Genomic DNA, 13,379 nt, shown 5'->3' with positions numbered 1-13,379 from the left:
TTAATGGAATGTGCATTATGTTGCTGAATGTTCATCGTGTTAAGGGAATGTGCATTTTGTTGCTGAATGTTCATTGTGTTAATGGAATGTTCATTATGTTGCTGAATGTTCATCGGGTTAATGGAATGTGCATTATGTTGTTGAATGTTCATCGTGTTAATGGAACGTGCATTATGTTGCTGAATCTTTATTGTGTTAATGGAATGTTCATTATGTTGCTGAATGTTCATCGTGTTAATGGGATGTTCATTGTGTTGCTGAATGTTCATCATGTTTGTTGGAAGTTAGTCGGTTATGTTTGTTTGTAATCGCATTGATTTGTGTCGATATGTTTGTAGTTAAGGCTCAACTTACAAATAAGTGAATGTGACTTGTATGTATGTATGTATGTATGTATGTATGTATGTATGTATGTATGTATGTATGTATGTATGTATGTATGTATGTATGTATGTATGTATGTATGTATGTATGTATGTATGTATGTATGTATGTATGTATGTATGTATGTATGTATGTATGTATGTATGTATGTATGTATGTATGTATGTATGTATGTATGTATGTATGTATGTATGTATGTATGTATGTATGTATGTATGTATGTATGTATGTATGTATGTATGTATGTATGTATGTATGTATGTATGTATGTATGTATGTATGTATGTGAGTAGGTATGTATGTAGTTATGTATGTATGTAGTTATGTATGTATGTAGTTATGTATGTATGTAAGTACGTATGTGAAGACGTAATCATGTATGTATGTAAGTAGATGCGTATGTATGCAAGTAAAGGTATGTATGTATGTACGTAGTTATGTATGTATTGTATACGTGGTTTCAATACATTTAAGTATTGGCGTTATTAACAGTGTGCCTCGAGAATAAAATGTAATGTAGGTACATTAGTGAAGTTTTGCCAAGGATTAGACACCCGGATGGAATGATTAAATCTAGAAAGATAACGGGATGGAAAGTATATGTGGATAGAACGTAACGAGACTACATGATTGAGAATCTTGTTTGTATATAATGTATGCTAATGTTGCGAATGTATGTGGTGGGTGCAGGTTGTACGAATCACAGATTATCATCACGAGGAGTAGCGATCAAAGACCGAGTCACAAGATAGATTGTACGGGAATGCTTGAGTATGTAATTTGATAAACATAAGTTATGCTTTTATTTTATTAAATGGGTACGAAGGATGCATATGTTGTAAAATAATTATTTTAAAATGAACTTTCAAGTAAGTCAAAACGTTTATAATGAAAGAAATTTTATGGTACGTATTTCCGCTGCGACTTTTTATCAAATACGAACTAGGGCCTTACAGGTAGCAACGGGAATATTGGTGAAATTAGTGAGATTAAAGGTCGCTTAACAAAAGTAACGATCTAGTAGCAAGATTTTACTCTTTAAATTAGTGGTACAGGATCCGTAGTTTCATTAGCTGCATATTGTGTAGAGCATTGGCACCGTCTTTTGGTTTTTGCTTACATTGCAAATGGTAGCTTGCAAGATTTGTTGCATTTTGCTAATGATAGGAGCAAAAACGTGAAATGCACGTGTTAGTACGTCACCCATCGATACAAATATAAAAACTAAAAACATTTCTTATTTTTGTTGGTTTAACCGAAGCCCTTTTTCTTAGTAGGTACTTGCATGAAGTTTGCCTACCTTCTGTTGTACATAGAAACATAAAATCAGCAAATATTTTACTTGATGAAGAACTCAATCCTCATTTATCATACTGTGGTTTAGCTGCCCTCACTCCAAACGCGGAGCGAGAGGTAATCATATTTCATATTTTTTGAGTAGTGATGTTGGGATTTGAATAAGTTTGTTAAACTTTGTACAGGTGGCAACACAGTTGGTCAGCTCATTTAGTTATAGTGCTCCTGAATTTGTGTTGTCCAGCATATACACTATAAAAAGTGTTGTTTATGGCTTTGGAGTGGTGATGTTGGAGCTGTTGACTGATCGGAAGCCACTAGATAGGTAAACCCTCAATTAAATCATACTTTTTGACAGATACAAAATTAATTTATTTTCTTTCAAGGTATGTAGTTCAAGAGTGAGATCTGAATAATCACTTGTAAGATGGGCCACCCCTCAACTACATGATATTGATTCCTTGGCCAAAATTGTTGATCCCATATTGAATGGCATGTATCCTGCCAAGTCTTTATCTCGCTTTGCTTACATCAATGCCCTTTGTGTTCAGGACTTATTTCTATCATATTGATTAAAAAGGAGTCGCAATCGGCTGCACAGGTTCAATATAGCGGGCATGATTTCAAATGGAATTCATGGGCACCAACAAAAGCGAATCATTTTGTGTGGGGAGCGCTAAACGAGTCAATCTTGACTACGTGTCCACTGGCAAGACGCAATGTTCATTTACAAGACACATTATGCTAGTATGCTCGGCTGTACAGGAAAGTTGTGACCATTTTTTGGTCACATGTGGGCTGGCAAATCAAGTTTGGACTCAACTGTGCTTATGGATAAATATCCCAGCGCAATTTACACTCTGGACGGTGGCTGAACTGGTAAAACACGTGACAAAAGCAGGTACTTCAGAGAAAACCAAAAGGGTGCTGAATCTTGTAGCAATGGGAATATTTTGGAGGTTATGGATGGCGCGTAATGATCGGGTTTTTAACAGCAAACCTGCCCATATCGTGGCGGTGGTGGCTTAATTCAAGGTCAAAAATAGACTGCAGGGAGTGGGGGTTATGGGGAATTTTTGAGGTGAGTGTGTAAGTTATGTTATGTGGGTGATGTTTTGTTATGTTTTGTACGCTTGTAATATGCCCAGCATCTTGCTGGGTTGTTTGTAGTTAGTATATTGGCTAGATTTGGTGTTAAAATAAAATTGGGTTAGATTTTTTTTTGTTAAATTAATTTAGAATACAATATCATTATTGTCATTATCTCTAGATCCGACACTTGATTTTACAAAACTTTTATCTCATTCCCTACCATGTGGATATGGCTTCTATTATATTCCCCTTTCATGTAAAAATATATATGAGATTCTTGATAATATCTTAATTGCCCATTTGTGTTATATGTTGGGGCTGCTGCAATGTATTATTGTGTCCAAGAAACTAAAGAAAAAAATACAACATTATTTGTAAAAAGGGCAGCTTTGTAGGATGATGTAGAAGCATGGGTTGATGCACTTGATGACAGATACTTTTAGGTCAGTTTTCATGATGGCCATTTTGATTTTAACAAATATATTGGTTTACTTATGTATTTGAATTCTGCAAGTGAAATTTGAAATAAGTAGTGAGTTAAAATGGCTTTATGTGTAATTTTAGGTGATATAACTCAAGCTCATGATATTTTCTTAACAAGTGCTCAATTTTGGATCAAACATGTCAAAAAAGTGGATATATGAGGTATCAGAAGAACCAGTGAATGAGTATGCAAAATTGAATCACCTTAAAGTTGCAGAGTGCATTAGATTGTAATCTATTCCCTAAATTAGGGATAATCATTTGGTACCAAATACCGGAAGTGTATCGTACCGGTTATATTTGGTAACGGTACCCATTTTTTCCATTTTACGGTACCGTTACGGTACCGGTACTATGGTCTATTTACGGGTAAATACCGGTACCATACCGGTTTTCTCACAAACTTTATGGAGCATTTGAAATGCGAGAAACGGGAAGGTATTCAGAGGAAAGGAGGTGAACAAGTACAAGATAGTGGAAGAGATAAAAGATATCATATTCAATAGAATGGCGAACAGATCAAAGGTGACGGGTATAACTTGGAAAGATCAGAGAAGTTTTAGTTTGAACTTTTAAATGTAATTTGTTTGTTTTAAATGTGTCCAATATAGCACCTTGCTATGTTGGACTTTGTTTTGTTTGGTCAGTAATAAAAAGATGTTCCTAGTGCCTGTAAAAAAATCTATTAATTTTCTATTGTTGTGGTCTAGATTACATGTTTAGTGAATATGAAACTATTATTCCTTATTTGTCTTCTCATTTATTGATCATATATAACTGAAAACATGGATTAAAACTTGATAATATGATAATATAGATTATCTTTGTTTGTTACACTGTTAGCATAACCCGTCCATCAGACCGGTATTAAACTAGTTGTTCTTCTGTGTTTTTAAACATACTCCCCCCATTATGAATTGATGACATAAATTGAAGACATCGTTCATTTGTGGGTTCAAAACATACTCCCCCATTATGAATTGTGATAAATAACAAATAAAAATCAAAACCCTAATTCCAAATGTAACAAATTCAATCATCAGAGAGTTAAGAACATAGCCTGTGTGGTGTCGGCTGGGAGGCAGAGAAGCAGCGATGGTGTCGGCTGTGTGGTGTCGACAGAGGTGGGGGTGCGGAGGTGGTGACGGTGACGGTGAGGTCGAGGTGCGGCTATAGATGTGGAGGTGCGGCTGTAGAGTGGGAGTGCGGAGGTGGTGACGGTGAGGTCGAGAAGATGGGCGGCGGCGACAGATGGAACAGGACTGCGGAGCAGATGGAGCAGGACGATGAGGTCGGCGGCAGAAGATGGATGAGGACGGTGGAGAAGATGGGCGACGGCGGTTGAGATGGTGGGGGAGGAGCTTGGTCGGCTGGGAGTAAACTAGGGTTGGAGTTTTTTTTATGGGGAAGTGTTTTGAAGATGGCAGAAGACATAAGGCCACCTCTGCCCCACAAAGAGGTGGGGAAGATGTTTTTTTTATGAAAAGTCTTCTAAAAAACAAACAAGCTTCAGACCCTTATGTTTGCGCGTGTTCTGCATGGAAAAGAGGAAAAAGGTTCTGAAGTGTTTTTTCTGAAAAACAAACACCCCCTAAATATATAAATATAATATGAAAAATACTTTCAGACATATTATCAAGAATATGGATGTATGTTTTTAGGTAGACCAATATATCATTTGATCCTATACCTTGATCAAATTTTTCAGGTTTGATTGTCATCTCTAATCAAATGCAATAGTTTAACCAGTCTAGCTTTTTTTTTTTTTATCATCAAAGGCAAATTATAAAAAGAGGGGTAGAAACAACATGGTATAGCAAGATGTAGGGTTGTCCCTAGGGGTGCAAACGAGCCGAGCCGAGTCCGAGCTCGACCAGGCTCGAGCTTGAGCTCGTTTAACATATGAAAGCTCGAGCTCGGCTCGATCCCTTTATTTTAAAAGCTCGAGCTCGGCTCGAATGTAATTTTCCAAGCTCGAGCTCGGCTCGGGCTCGACTCGTATAGTATTTATTAATTAATTTATATTAAGTATAATTATTATTATACATATAATTTAGTTATTTTTTTATATTTACATAAATGGTAATTATTATTATATAAATATATGTTTAATATATTAATAAAAAATATATAAACAGAAAGCTCGTTTAGGCTCGCGAGCTGGCTCGAGCTCGATAAGCGAAGCTCGGGCTCGAGCTCGAGCTCGTTTAAGCTCGGCTCGTTTGAGCTTTTATTCGAGTCGAACTCGATCAGCTCGCAAGTAGCTCGGCTCGTTTGCACTCCTAGCTGTCCATGAAAATCCTCGAAACATATTAGGTTTGTGGTGAGTAAGAAAATGGGCCCTTATAATATAAATTCAATAATCTTATATAGAAAAAATCATGACACGACAAAATAAGTGTTTAAGACCACGCGTAGTGGTAAGGGTAAATAATGCCCCCATCATTGGGTGTTTTCCGTCATGTGGCAGTACAGTCAGCAAGGAGGATTATTGGGCGTTTTTTTTTTAAAATGGGTGTAGTGGGGATGTGTGCATTATGTTAAAAGGGTGTAGAGAATTAAATAAAAATAAAAAAACCAACAAAAAAAACTATTGGCCAAAAAAAAGAAGATTAATTGTGATTGGCCATTCAAAATTGCTCCAAGTGTGATTTGAGAAACGCCAAAACATCAAAATTGACCAAACACGCCCAGGGGTGGTTCCCCTGCTTGTTTGGGCGTGATTGAGAAAAAAAAACGCCACTTGCGCAGTCACTACGCATGTTTTAATGGTTTTAATAGTGGGGTTTTTTTTTATGTTTAATTGTTTAACAGTTTGAATAATGTGCAATATTTAAAGAGTAATGTTCCCGCTAATAATTTACGAGATTTTGTGGAGAACAGGGTTTCCATACAAATACCAAGATAATTGTACAGTTAGAATTTGGTCATAGTATAGCCTTGTGCATAACGTACAATTAGTTATAACTTAATGGAGTTTAACATAAAGAAGATAAAAAGCAAAAAAAAAAAAAAATTGATATAACAATTATTTTCTTATGAAATTTGAATTAAATAATAATATTTATATATTAACAATTGGTTTACACTTAAATACCATATAATGCTTTTGAAGAAAAAAAATTAAACTCATACCACTTTTGTTTTTTTAACAATTTTTAAACCCTAATATCATTTTTAATGGCAAATTTCTTTTATTTTTTGTTGTCTGTAGGATTTGAACCCAATACATTTCTCTCCTAAAATGTTTAAAGGTTGTGCCTGTTTTTGCCAATAATATCATTTAACCTTGCATTAATAAGAATTAAACCCACAAATATATGTTTTATACATTGAATAACTCACATCTCTTTTTATATAATAACAAAATACATATTAGGTGTTTTACAATATATTAAATATGAATTAATTAAGGTTGGAACACCCCCAATTGGTTATCTACACACCCTGGTAACATTATACGTCACGTATATAATAATAGACCTACCTAATGTTCTAGAGAATGTTGTAAGATTATATTTTGTGGCTAACCCTATACACCGAGATCACTGCTATATGTTGTACATATGATGAACACACTCGAGTCTTTGGTGTAGTTTGTTCGATGATGAATTTCAGATGAAGAGCGTACACGGTTGTGATATTTTTTTAAGAGAGACATGTAGGTTTAGATATATGAATCAACCCGTTTGCTACCATAATCTAAAGTCTATTCAAATGGATAAAGTTTATAAGTTGCTTTGTTTTGAGTAAATTATAGGACTGTTATAATAATTTAGGATTTGCAATGATATTTATTTAAAGAATTATATGTTAAGATGATAATGTTGATAAAAATTGTTTGTAGTGTTGTCCAAGTCGATGTTATTGCTTTCCAAACAATGTGGAGGGTCTTCTAGACACATGTCACGCTAGGATTTGATATAATAATTCGGGTTGTTACACACCTAATCCAGTTTTAATCAAAACTGAACTCAGAAGTTCGAATTACATTTTAATTTTGTGGGTTATTTGTTTTTTTTAAAATTTTTGAATTGCGTTTTTCTATTTTGCCAAATTTGAATTTGGTTTAGTTTGGTTACTGAAAAAATCTTTAAACTAAGGGTGATCGGGGCACCAAGCGGAGAGTGGTTCGGTGACCCTATCCACCGATCGGGAACACCGCCGCCATCAACGCGGTGACCCGATTCGGGGAAGGGATTCGGGGGGAGTCACCGCATTGATTGCACGAATATCGATGGTAGACCGTTGGGCAACGGTCATATTTAAAAAAAAAAATTCAATTTTTTAACAATATAAATATAACCAACTTAATCAAATTTTTTACCACACTCACCACTCTCAAACTCACTCTAAAAAAATCTATCAAATACAACACAAAATGGATTCCAAGTTTCCGTTTTTTTCTCCCCTACCCGACTTTCCCGACGATGAAGATTCATCGTCAAGCGATGGTAGCTTAATTTTCTTCCAAAATGTCATTCAACAAGCGGAGCTACTAGACACGGCATTGTCTAGTAAAAAAAAAATAGTCCGTCGAGATCGTGAGGGAGGCCATGAGACACTCATGGCCGATTATTTTGTTGAAAATCCAAAATTTAATGCCGATACTTTTCGTCAGAGATTTCGTATGTCTAAGTCTTTATTCCTAAAAATTGTTAGTGACGTGGAAGTGTATGACGAGTGGTTTCAAGAGGGCTTAGACGGGAGAATGAAGAAAAGTTTCACGCCGTTGCAAAAGGTTACTTCGGCGATTAAACAACTTGCAACCGGTAACCCACCAGACGAAAACGACGAGTATTTAAATATGTCTGAAAGGACCTCTCGTGAGTGCCTTGAATATTTCTGCGAGACGATCTGTAAAATGTATGCCGGTGAATTCTTACATAGACCAACGAGCCACGACGTTGCGCTATTGTATCAGGCTCATAAGAAGAGGCATCGCCTACCTGGTATGTTGGGTAGTCTGGATTGTACACACTTCGTCTGGAGAATGTGCCCCACAGAATTGCGTGGACAATATATGAGAGGCGATCATCAATACCCGACGGTTATGTTAGAAGCGGTGGCGTCTCAAGATTTGTGGATTTGGCATGCTTTTTGTGGCCCGGCGGGTTCACAAAACGACATCAACGTGCTGCAACAATCTCCATTATTTCTTATTCAAGGAAACGGAACGGCGCCAAATTGTCCATTTTAGGTGAACGACCACTTATACAAACGCGGGTATTATCTTACTGATGGGATCTACCCTAGCTGGTCCGTGTCTATGAAGTCTTTTCCATATCCTCACATCCCGAATGAAAAAAAGTTCAAGAGGCAACACGAGGCCGCAAGAAAAGATGTGGAACGGGCGTTTGGTGTGTTAAAGGCGAGGTGGGGAATACTAAATCGTCTAATGCATTCGAAAACGGTGAAAAAGATAAGGTCCATCGTGTATACGTGCCTTATTTTACATAACATGATTATAAAAGACGACGGAAGGGCGATAGCACCGGTACATATTCAAGATCCTCCAGTCGAACCCGTCTTCGATGATACAGCTTATAGCGAGCTCATTGACGAAGAAACGCATTGGAGACTAAAACACGATCTCGTTGAGCATCTCGGAAGTTTAGATCTACCTCACCTTGAAGAGAGTTCCGACGACGAGTAGTTTGTTTTTATATTTTTCTAGTTTGAATGTAATTTTTATTTTTCTAGTTTGAATGTAATTTTTATTTTTCTAGTTTGTTTTTTTTTTAATTTAATGAAATGTCTTTTATTTAATTTTAATTTTTATTAATATTTTTTTAATTTATAAACATGCATAATTTTACAACAAATAAAAAAAAAACCCAAGTCTCCTAAGAGGGGAGTGACGCCATCAAATTAGGGTGTTAGAGGAGTTTAAGAGGAGAGTTAACGTGGCACTAGCTGATTGGTGGTGCGTAAAAGAGGGGATTCCCCTCTTAGGGGAGTGCCCCTCTCACCCTAAGGTGAATGCAAACCTATAAGCGCCTCTAATCTATACAATTAAAACCATCATATCAACTATATCTATAAATTGCGGGATGGTATTATCTCAATTGGTAAAATGAGATGACCTATTCCCAAAAAAAAAAGGAAGGCGAAAGGAAACTTTTAGGCTAAAAAATATCTTTATTCATTGTGTTTATATTTGAGGTGTAAAACAGGGGAATATGCACTTATTTGATTTTCTCATATTATTCTGACTAAATAATGTGTATAGGGGTTAGGGTTAGGTTCAATTGGTAAAACTATTGAAATTAATGTATTCTTCCCCTTGAGGTCAAAGGATTGAGCCTCGCCTTTAATGGATTTGGATATTTGATGTAATTATAAATCTATAATATTTTTTCGTTTATTTTTCATTTTGACTTGGCCCAACAAGTATCTTAGGAATAATAACTAAAAGAGTAAAGTACAGTTTCAGTCTTTAAGGTTTATATCCGCTCGCAGGTTCAGTCCCTATTTTGAAAAAAAAAAAAACAACACTCCAGTCCCTTACGTATTCAATTGCTAACAATCAAAAACATTTGACCGTACCTGCGTTAGTTGACTGTTAAGTCTTTTAATTCTAGGGAGGGCATAATGGTAAATTCACTAAAGTTAGAAACTTATACTACTAATACACCCCCAATCTTCTTTTGTAAGCTACAATACACTCCCCCATCTCCCCCAAACACCCCGGCGACTCCACAGCTCCGGCGAACTTCCTCCGGTCGTCTTTAAAATGAGGCAATATGTGGTCATTTTGTTCACATTGCACGTCGTGGGTAAGATTTGAATGAAATTTGTGTTTTTCAAGTCTGTATATGTTTGATTCCAGTCGTTCCGTTCCAGTTGTATGAAACCTGAAATTTGGGTTGTTTATGTTTAATTCCAGTTGGGTTCAGGGTGCAGGTGACCAGGACGTATGTCAAGATCCAGTATCGGGTCCTGATGAGGAATGGCAGGGGGTTACGAGTGGAACTCTATTTCCAACGTCGAGGGTAGTTGTGTTGCTGCACCTCTGTAAATAGATGATGCATATATAATATATTAACTTTTGTGGATGATTTGGGTTGGGTTGATCAAATTTTGGGATTGAATGATGATCACCTAACTAGTAGGTTATGTAGAACAGTTTAAAAATGTTATTTTATTTGGATAACTGATCATTTTTTTTTTGTTATGGAACTCTGTTAATGGTCACTAAATGGTGAAATATAATGCTTATTTAAATTGTATCAGTTTGAGATCACTGGATATTAGTTTGAGATGTATCAGTTGAAGTTTGCAGCTTATCAGTTGATATTAAGATCAAAGGATATTAGTTGAAATGAGTGGATGTTTGTTTATGTTTTATCTGCTTAGGATCATATGATATTAGTTGAATCAGTGGATGTTTGTTTATCTTTTATGTGCTTAGGATCAGATGACATTATCTGTAGCAAATCAGTTGAAGTTTGCAGCATATTTATGTTTTATGTGCTTAAGATCAAATGATATTAGTTGAAGTTTGCACATAAGTAGATGATTTGAAAGGTGTTAAGGAAAAATGACATTGCCGGACATAAGTAGATGGTATCAAATGACATTGTTTGTTTGCTGCACATAAGTAGATGGATCAGTTGTTGCACATAAGAATTGTTGGTTTGTTGCACATTAAGTTTCGAACTGCACATAAGGCTTTGAACAAGAAATGCATAATTGGACTTACTTATAAGTTAAACACCTGCAGCACATTAAGTTTTCTAATTGTATGCACAATTGAACTTGGTTATAATTTAAACAAGCATGATAGACTATGTTTTGCACTATTAAGTAGGATTTGTCAATCACTTGAACAAGGAGTATACATCCGGGCTAGGATAACATGAACTGTTTGACCAGATAAAGTCAAATCCAGTTCAACTTATAAGCTACATTTCAATTCTGGTTAAATGTGTTGATCTCTTGTTGTTGTGGTGTTACTACCTTGATCCTGTTGTTTAATTTTCTGGTTAAATGTGGTTTGCACTAGATTAGGAAAAACATTTGAAAATGGTGGTGTCCAAAATTTATTTCTTGAAGGGTGATTGAAGAGTTTAACTGAAATTAAAAGAGGCGTCTGAATTTTTACTTACATAATACACTAATTTTTTAAGGGAGTTAAGGCGGAGCTTTTAAGGGGAAAGGCGGTGCACCCGCGCCCGCCAATGTTTCGGTTAATAGTGTAGATTTTTCTAATTTTCCATCCGAAATTTTTAAAATTATATAGGTCCGTCCCCGCCAAATATTTTGCCTAAAAATTCGCGAAACACAGCGATAGGAAAAAAACATGAAAATGGGACTATTAGTATTTTATTTACAATTGTTTTTATACTTGAAGTGAGTTTAAATATAGTCTGAAACTAGTTTTCATATAAATATATAACTTGAGGGTTCAAATTTTGTTTTTTATGTATAAGAACGGGTCATTCGAATGAATGAAGATTATCTACTTATATTCAGAGTTATTATTGTTTGACCCGACCCGAATCGAATAGTCAACCCAAACATATAACCCGAAACTTAGCGATAAGAAAAAAAATTGGATCCCATGACTTTTCGACCCCGCGGAACTTTTGGTTAACCTCCGCCACTGAAGGGGGTGCCCGCCACCCCACCCTTACATGTGGCATGTGGCTCCGCCACTACTTGTGAGATTATGACCCTCGTGACCATCATGACCCTCTACGTCAGCATCATATCACCCACTTCTAATCCATCATTCAAAACCATCACCCTAAGGGTGTGATCATGACCCAAACCATTATCCCCTTATTTATTTTAATTTATTTTTGTCTAAAGAAAAAGGAAATGATGATTGCCATGGATTAATCCATGCGAACCACGGAGATCAGGCAAGGGGGTGGTGTAGCCTTCCGTTGATGTTCTTACGTGACGAATCATCAGGGGGCGGACCTAGAGTGATAGAAGGGGTAACCTCCATTGCCCCTTGACGCTCCGACGGTAGTGTAAATTTTGGAAAAATTTGACGTTTTTTCAATTCCGTTACCCCTTTTTATTGAAACGTTACCCCTATGTGAATTTTCTACATCCGCCAATGCGAATCATGTCCCAACCATAATCCCCACACCCTTCAACCTTACATAAATTGGAACCACATATAAGTACACAACATAATCACAAAACAACATTAAGAAGTTGTTCTTCCACTCTTTTCTATGAAAACTCAGGATGCATCTTTTCTATGAAAACATTAGTAGTAATTAATACACATTCATGAAGATTTTCTTTTAACTCCACCATTGCAATCTTACACGACCCACCCAAATTCATGAAGATTTTCTTTTGGAGAAGATAGACATTCTAGCTAGCTAGCTATACAAAATGACTTGTGATGAAATAATTTAAAATTAAACCTTAAATAACTTGTGCAAAGTAACTAACCCGGAGATATATCATATAAGTCAAGAACGCTTGGGAGTTTCAAATAAACAGAGGTCAGAGATATATGCATGCAGTGAGATTATATATCCATACTACCTGCTGAATAGAAGATTAAGTCTTTATCAATTGGTACTAGGGGTGTTGGAGGGGGTGGGTGGATGGATATATATCTTTCAAAATGTTGTTTACTATGAATTGAGACTACATGGTATGGTGATGGACCATCCTTGGAGGATGATCCGCCACGTAGGCGACACATCATAGTCCTCACTAAGATGGTCCATCCTCCAAAACTAGAAGGCATGGTAGGATGATCCTAGTCATAGTCCTTCAACACTTTTTATGTTTTTTTTTATTTTTTTTATTATTTTATTTTTTTTAACATTTGACAAATAAAATAATAAAATATTTTCATTAATATTAAACACACATTACACAATTTTTTTTTATTATTTTATTCCCTTTGTTTCGTTTTCCTTTCCCTTTAGGCGGTTGGGTTTCGGGCACAATCTCCACATCATCTTCGGGTTCGGATTGAACGGGGGGTGTGGGGATCGGTTGGGGTTGAACGGGGGGTGTGGGGATCGGTTGAGGTTGAACGGGTGGAAAGTTCCAAGCACCCCGCATCATCATTTGTTGAAGAGCTTGATTTTGGGAGATTTGAGTGAATTGGTTGGGCGATTGTTGGAATGACGCAAACGCGT

The 13,379-nt window shown here is 36.2% G+C and overlaps 1 pseudogene; it reads left to right on the top strand.

The window, feature by feature from the left end:
- Positions 1-1,198: 1,198 nt before the first annotated feature.
- On the top strand, positions 1,199-2,252 carry LOC110920257 (annotated as a pseudogene).
- Positions 2,253-13,379: the final 11,127 nt, after the last annotated feature.

The sequence above is a fragment of the Helianthus annuus genome, chromosome 16 (genome assembly GCF_002127325.2).
Source record: "Helianthus annuus cultivar XRQ/B chromosome 16, HanXRQr2.0-SUNRISE, whole genome shotgun sequence".
Taxonomy (NCBI): domain Eukaryota; kingdom Viridiplantae; phylum Streptophyta; class Magnoliopsida; order Asterales; family Asteraceae; genus Helianthus; species Helianthus annuus.
This window is presented reverse-complemented; position numbering and strand designations above follow the sequence as displayed.